We start from the raw sequence: 8,226 nt of genomic DNA on the forward strand, positions 1-8,226 counted from the left end.
CATACCCCTCACGGAATCCAAATGCGTAAAATTTTTTAGACATTTATATTCCAGACTTTCCCCATTTCCCCATTTCGGAAAGAAGACACCCCAAGGTATTCCGTGAGGGGCATATTGAGTCCATGAAAGATTGAAATTTTTGTACCAAGTTAGCGGAAAGGGAGACTGAGAAAAAAATATATATATATATCAATTTCCGCTAACTTGTGCCAAAAAAAAATAAAATTTCTATGAACTCGCCATGCCCCTCATTGAATACCTTGGGGTGTCTTCTTTCCAAAATGGGGTCACATGTGGGGTATTTATACTGCCCTAGCATTCTAGGGGCACTAAAGCGTGAGAAGAAAGTCTGGGATCCAAATGTCTAAAAATGCCCTCATAAAATGAATGTGGGCCCCTTTGCGCATCTAGGCTGCAAAAAAGTGTCACACATGTGGTATCGCCGTACTCAGGAGAAGTTGGGCAATGTGTTTTGGGGTGTCATTTTACATATACCCATGCTGGGTGAGATAAATATCTTGGTCAAATGCCAACTTTGTATAAAAAAAATGGGAAAAGTTGTCTTTTGCCGAGATATTTCTCTCACCCAGCATGAGTATATGTAAAAAGACACCCCAAAACACATTGCCCAACTTCTCCTGAATACGGCGATACCACGTGTGACACTTTTTTGCAGCCTAGGTGGGCAAAGGGGCCCACATTCCAAAGAGCACCTTTCGGATTTCACAGGTCATTTACCTACTTACCACACATTAGGGCCCCTGGAAAATGCCAGGGCAGTATAACTACCCCACAAGTGACCCCATTTTGGAAAGAAGACACCCCAAGGTATTCCGTGAGGGGCATGGCGAGTTCCTAGAATTTTATATTTTTTGTCACAAGTTAGCGGAAAATTATTATTATTATTTTTTTTTTCTTACAAAGTCTCATATTCCACTAACTTGTGACAAAAAATAAAAAACTTCCATGAACTCACTATGCCCATCAGCGAATACCTTGGGGTGTCTTCTTTCCAAAATGGGGTCACTTGTGGGGTAGTTATACTGCCCTGGCATTTTAGGGGCCGAATGCGCGAGAAGTGGTTTGAAATCAAAATCTGTAAAAAATGGCCGGTGAAATCCGAAAGGTGCTCTTTGGAATGTGGGCCCCTTTGCCCACCTAGGCTGCAAAAAAGTGTCACACATGTGGTATCGCTGTACTCAGGAGAAGTTGGGCAATGTGTTTTGGGGTGTTATTTTACATATACCTATGCTGGGTGAGAGAAATATCTTGGCAAAAGACAACTTTTCCCATTTTTTTATACAAAGTTGGCATTTGACCAAGATATTTATCTCACCCAGCATGGGTATATGTAAAAGGACACCCCAAAACACATTGCCCAACTTCTCCTGAGTACGGAGATACCACATGTGTGACACTTTTTTGCAGCCTAGGTGGGCAAAGGGGCCCACATTCCAAAGAGCACCTTTCGGATTTCACCGGCCATTTTTTACAGATTTTGATTTCAAACTACTTACCACACATTTGGGCCCCTAGAATGCCAGGGCAGTATAACTACCCCACAAGTGACCCCATTTTGGAAAGAAGACACCCCAAGGTATTCGCTGATGGGCATAGTGAGTTCATAGAACTTTTTATTTTTTGTCACAAGTTAGTGGAATATGAGACTTTGTAAGAAAAAAAAAATAAAAATCATCATCATTTTCTGCTAACTTGTGACAAAAAATAAAAAGTTCTATGAACTCACTATGCCCATCAGCGAATACCTTAGGGTGTCTACTTTCCGAAATGGGGTCATTTGTGGGGTGTTTGTACTGTCTGGCCATTGTAGAACCTCAGGAAACATGACAGGTGCTCAGAAAGTCAGAGCTGCTTCAAAAAGCGGAAATTCACATTTTTGTACCATAGTTTGTAAACGCTATAACTTTTATCCAAACCATTTTTTTTTACCCAAACATTTTTTTTTTATCAAAGACATGTAGAACAATAAATTTAGAGAAAAATTTATATTTTTTGCAAAATTTTACAACTGAAAGTGAAGAGTCATCTTTTTGCCAAAAAACGTTAAATTTTGATTAATAACAAAAAAAGTAAAAATGTCAGCAGCAATGAAATACCACCAAATGAAAGCTCTATTAGTGAGAAGAAAAGGAGGTAAAATTCATTTGGGTGGTAAGTTGCATGACCGAGCAATAAACGGTGAAAGTAGTGTAGTGCAGAAGTGTAAAAAGTGGCCTGGTCATTAAGGGTGTTTAAGCTATAGGGGCTGAGGTGGTTAATACTGATTAGAACTGTATACTGAACCAGTTATATGTTCATTCTACAGTTCCACCAAACCATGCACAAAAGCAAATAATTGCATACAAACAAACTAATAGCAAATCTCAGGTATGTCTCTCAAAGAATATAAAGTGCTTAAATAACTTAAAGTGAGAGAGTACAGATAATGGAAAAATATAACCACCATTTATGTTGAACAACAAGATTGAACAGTAAACCACCATTTTGGGATACTTTATGCAACACATGTTTGTACATGGACTATCTGCTGCGGAGGTGGCAGTGTTCTATATGAAGAAAAGTTGAAGTTAGTTATTTTTTTAAGTATTTGGTGTGCTCTTTAAGCCTACTGTTTCCATAGAACGGTGTTAGAAGAATTAAAGCAGAGTAACAGACAGACCATCTGGTTGGAATAAAAAAAGTTATATATAAAATTCTTCTAATGCCACAGCACAAAAGACACTTCAGTGTGCTGTGCCCCTTACATTCTTCCCCCCCCCCCCCCATCTTTTTTTTTTTTCCTAAAAAGACTGTTTAATAACCCCTTTCTTGCTGTAAAAAAGGAACCCGGGACAATAGCTTTTTGAGCCAACAGATTCCGAATACCTTCCCCCAATTTTCCTTGTAATGCCACCGATTTTTGAATTGGGGTTACTTTGAAAACGTCTATGGGAGGAGAGACAAAGAAATATCGTAACCCTTTGATGCAATCTTTAAAACGCAAGGATTTATGGTATTTACCATTCTTTTATGAAACATTTTAATCTTCCTCCCACCTGGAGCCATTATTTGGAAGATTCTATATTTTCGGGATTAAACAAAAACCCTCTGGACCACTGTCCTTCTCTAGTTCTTTTGGCCTGGAAGGAACTACCTTTAACTCTCGGAAATGTTCTTATTTTTATCTCTAGGAAAAGATTTTTTTAGAATCTGATGCCTTTTCTAAAATAATTTCTAGGTCATGGCCAAACATTCGGTTACCATAAAATGGCAAACTACAAAGTTTCATCTTGGAGCAGATATCACCCGACCAAGATTATAACCAATGAGCCCTTCTGGCCACAACCACTGGTTTAGTAGATCTTGCCATCATTCAGATTCCGCCGTGGCACCAGACCAAAGAAATCCACTGCTTTTAATAAAAGAGGGAAGGAGTCTTTTAAAGAGTCATAAGGAGCACCTTCTTTCAAAAGGGATTCTAACTGCAATAACCATCTTTTAAAAAGGCATCTAGCGACTGATGTGGCCGCTAGATTTGGTTTAAACAAGGCAGCAGCAGACAGTTATTTTTTTTAAACCTGAATCTATTATCCATTAAGTCTTTTAGGGACCCCATGGTCTTCAAAAAGGAAGGGCATTTGCCCCTTTGACCAATTTTGATAGATATACTTCTACTTTTGTGCAGGAAGTTAAGGCCTCATCGTCTTCACTAAAGGGAAGGAAAAAAGTCAGTTTTTGGAATAAATAACTTCCTATCTGGAGTCTTCATCCCTTTTTATTAACTCCTGCATGTTTTTGTGGACTGGAAACAATCTGTTCCAGCCCACTAAACATCTGTTCCTGAACAGACCTATGACCTTCTCATCCAAAGGGATCCATGGTCGTCCTGACTGCTTCCATTAACTTTAGTATCCTCCGAGGAAAAGAGAAAGCTTTTAAATTCCGTGTCAGATCCAGAGGAATCAGAGTCAAGACCTTCTGAATCCAAGTCCTGCTCTGAATCTGAAGACAAGGAACTGGAGTAACCCAGTTTAGGATCTGTATGTTTTGAGGTAGATGTACCAGGGATAGGCGTAGGATTTTCCAATAGGGCAGCACACATCTCTTCCCTGATTACATCCCTTAATTCCTCCAATAGAAGGAACCAGGTCCTTTGCCATATCAGTAAAGTAAAGAGTTTTTCACCGAACATATTACACTTAATTTTTGGACTGGATTTAGCTCTGAGCCCAGTCCTCATCTCTCTACATGCACACAGGAAGAGAGGAAGACAGAGGTACAAGGGGGTTAGCATAAATAAATATATACAGCATCCCCCCCCCCCCCCCATAAGGAAGTAACTTACAATAGTAGGACCCTGAGAGGTGTCCATTTGGTTTGTACCCAATTCAGACATGCTATCTGGCCACTTTACCTCTGCCCCCTTTCAATGCCTCTTACCTGCAGACCTCAGGTCAGAGGGCGACATCCGCCCTGATCCTGTGCACCAATTTTAGCTCTGCAACTGCGAAAATATTAGGTTGTGATGAGGAGCTCTTCATACGACTGGAGGAAATCCGAGTGTCCGGTCCACAAATGGCCCTCCCATCCGGCACACAGAGTGGGAGATAAGGAGCAGGGATCCCTGTAGGATATCAGCACCTCAAAACCCAAATAGGGCATGGGTGCTGCCTGCTTCCCTCATGTGGAGAGGCATTCAACCTTCTCCCAGCTGCCTCAGACTCAGCAAATGCCATGAGAATAATAAGTCTCCCACCTGGAGGGACAAGAAGCCTGAGGAGCTGGAGAAGGGTCAAATTTATCTGCCTGTCCCTACCTGGTTGGAGGCGGGTCATCTCTCATGGAGGATGAAAGGGGAGGGAAAAAAAAGTTTGTTGTTTAAAGCTTTCCTAACAGCCATATTGGAAATATTTCCTTGAGCTTGCCAAATTCAGTGGTTACTGCTAATCTACTGTGTATTGGGGGGGGGGGGGGGGGGGGGGGGGAATCTGTCAGCTAAATTTCAACTGCCTGATCCTTTTGTTTTCCAGGTTCAGGACACCTGCATTTTTTGTCAAATTAGTGTTCATTCAACAGCTGTCCAATACTTGTTAACCCTTGGCTAGGTTATTACTTGCAATGTCCTCTAGGATAAAAGGACCCAGTTCTACACCGCAAAGCTATAAAGTGAGCTGCAGCAAACAGTGTCAACCAATTGTGTGCACGCCCATATTAAAATTTTCAATGTTTAGCTTTAGAGGGACTACACTTCGTTTATCAACTAGCAGCAAGTATTTCTTTGAATGTCAAAATTTGACAGGGTGTCCAGAGCGGTTCAGATGGCTAGGATTGCCAAGATTCCAGTAGTGGACAGGTGATCACATGGGTACTTTCACACTTGCGGCAGGAGGGATCAGACATGCTGTTCACCATGTCGGATCAGTCCTGCGGCCATTTCGCTGTGCCTCCGGACCGCCGCTCCGTCCCCATTGACTATAATGAGGATGGGGGCGGAGCTCCGGCGGTGCACGGCGAAAGCCGCCGGACTAAAAAACCTGACATGCAGTAATTTTAGTCCGGCGGCCTTTCGCCGTGCACCGCTGTGCTGCGCCGGAGCTCCGCCCCCATTATAGTCAATGGGGACGGAGCGGCGGTCCGGAGGCACGGCGAAATAGCCGCAGGACGGATCCGACATGGTGAACAGCATGTCGGATCCGTCCTGCCGCAAGTGTGAAAGTACCCTAGATGGAATTATCTTGAGTGCATGACTAATAGAAAGGGACCGGCCACCTCATTACCAGAAAAAGACAACTGCACAACTGAACTAGCCAAACTGCAGGAGGATGGGCTTTGGGTCTGTCTTTATTCAATGGATCAAGCTTTTATATAAAGTCCCTACTGCTAGGATTAGGGTTAATGGGGCTCTCCCACTCTTTCCCACTATACAGGGGAACGAGGCAGGGATGTCCTCTATCACCCCTACTTTTTGCAATAGCAAATGAGCCGCTGGCAGCGGCACTGAGGGAAGCACGCGAGGTTCAGGGTTTTAGATACGGGGGGTTAACTGAAAAGGTGGCCCTCTATGCTGATATGCTTCTATTTCTTGATAACTGGAACTCCTCTCTTCCGGCAGCCATGAACATCATAAATGGGTTTAGTAGACTGTCAGGTCTGTGTATTAATTGGTCCAAGTCTGTACTTATGACGCTCTCGGCTGATGAGGGGCAAGGTCAATGTTCCACAGAGGGCTTGCAACTGGTCAGGTTCTTTAAATACCTAGGTGTTCAGGTCACCATTGATGTAGCGGACTATGAAAAGTTAAATCTGACTCCGTTGTTAGAGATTGACAGAAGGTGCAGACTTGGAACAAGTTACCACTCAGTAATGGGAAGAGTCAATCTTATAAAAATGATTTTAATGCCACAGCTCCTATACCTGCTACATAATACACCTATTTGGGTTCCTGTCCGATTTTTTGTCACGGTTAACGCTTTATTCAGGGACTTGATCTGGAAGAGGGGAGTTCCACGTATTAAACTGGCCACACTTTGTAGGCTAAAGACGGATGGGGGACTCTGTGTTCCGGATCCGTGGATCTATTATTTAGCTGCCCAACTTCAACAATTGCGGGGATGGGGGATGGAGGATGGAATTAACACCGCAGGGAGAATAGTGCGGCATTATGTAAAGGGCAAGAACCTAATAACGGCACTGGAGGACGGATCATTGGATAGAGTGGGAAGTGACATCCCGCTACTTCGGGTGGTTCATAAAGTCTGGTGGAAAGGTAAGACAATAGCTGGGATACACTAGGTTTACCGCAATTTGGCCTAATCTTATGTATATGGAACTGCACAAAGTGTCTGATGTTCAGGTCTGGGGACGTTATGGACTCACATACATCAGCTGTATGAGGGGGATACCCTGAAAGATTATGCTCAATTACAAAAGGAATTTCTGCTCCCACACTCCCAATTTTACTTGTACTTACAGATACGGCACGCTATTCGTGCCCAGGAAGCAGCGGGGGAAGGGGGGGGGGGGTTGCGCTGGCCTCCAGGAATCAGATTATTGATTTAGCAGGCTCTGGGGGATCTACCTGTGGGGTTATATCGTTGCATTATAGCAGTTTTATGGAAATGCAGCTTAAAAAAAGCAACCTCTTTGATTGTACGATAAGTGGAGAGAGGATATTGAAGACTTGACAGAAGAGCAATGGCGTACAGTCCTGGAGGGGTTCACGGATGTAGCGGTTGGCGAAACACACAGAATGTCACAATTACTGTTGTTACAGAGTTTACCGGACATCTGTCCTCCTGAGGAAAATGGGGTACAGGTCAGATGACATGTGTCCCAGATGTGGTGCACCCAATGCTACGCTGATACACCTTATGTGGAATTGCCCTAGGCTGAGGAGATATTGGGGGGATGTAACAGATTTAATACGGAAAGTATTTGAGACACGAGTGGAGGCAGATGCCAGGTTATGTGTACTAGGCTGTGTTGAGTCGGTACAACTACTTGCTGAGCAGAGATTAGCGATTATTCGTATAGTGTATAAAGCAAGAAAGGTGATTGCGTACTATTGAGTGGATCATGATCCTCCAGAGGTGGGGGAATTTGTTCATAAGGTTCACACACTGTTGCAAATTGAGAAATTTGTATACCAGAGGAGGAATAACAGCAAAAAATATGAGAAGATTTGGGGTAGGTGGAGGCAATACTACAATATTGTAGATTAACGTTGCTTAAGTAGATACTGGAGTCCAGACCGCCCCGGGTTTACTTATGCTTTTTGAGGTCTCACATGAGGGACATGGGTGTCATTGTTCACTGGGAAGGGGTGGGGGGTGGAAGATGTAAGAGGGACTAGGGTAGAGTATTTTGGGGTGAGGGGTGGTGTATATGTTTTATTACGCTGTCGTGTAATGTACTGATTTATGCGGATTGACGATATATATGTGCTTGAGAATTATGTACCAGATTTTGAGCGGTTTTGAACTACTATTGCATTTCAGGATCGGACTCCTTATGGAAGGGACTTTTGGAGATCTTCTCCTTGGATCTAGGACGTTTGGGAATGGGGATCGTTTTGTTGTATCTCTAAAATGCTTTGAAAATCTCAATAAAAACAATCCGATTTAAAAAAAAGAACTAGCCAAACTGGATTGCAATCATTGTTTATTGGAGCCACTGTCTCCATACCACACCAATAGAAAGTCACTACACACCAAAATCTGCATTATT

The sequence above is a fragment of the Bufo bufo genome, chromosome 1, assembly GCF_905171765.1.
Source record: "Bufo bufo chromosome 1, aBufBuf1.1, whole genome shotgun sequence".
NCBI lineage: Eukaryota > Metazoa > Chordata > Amphibia > Anura > Bufonidae > Bufo > Bufo bufo.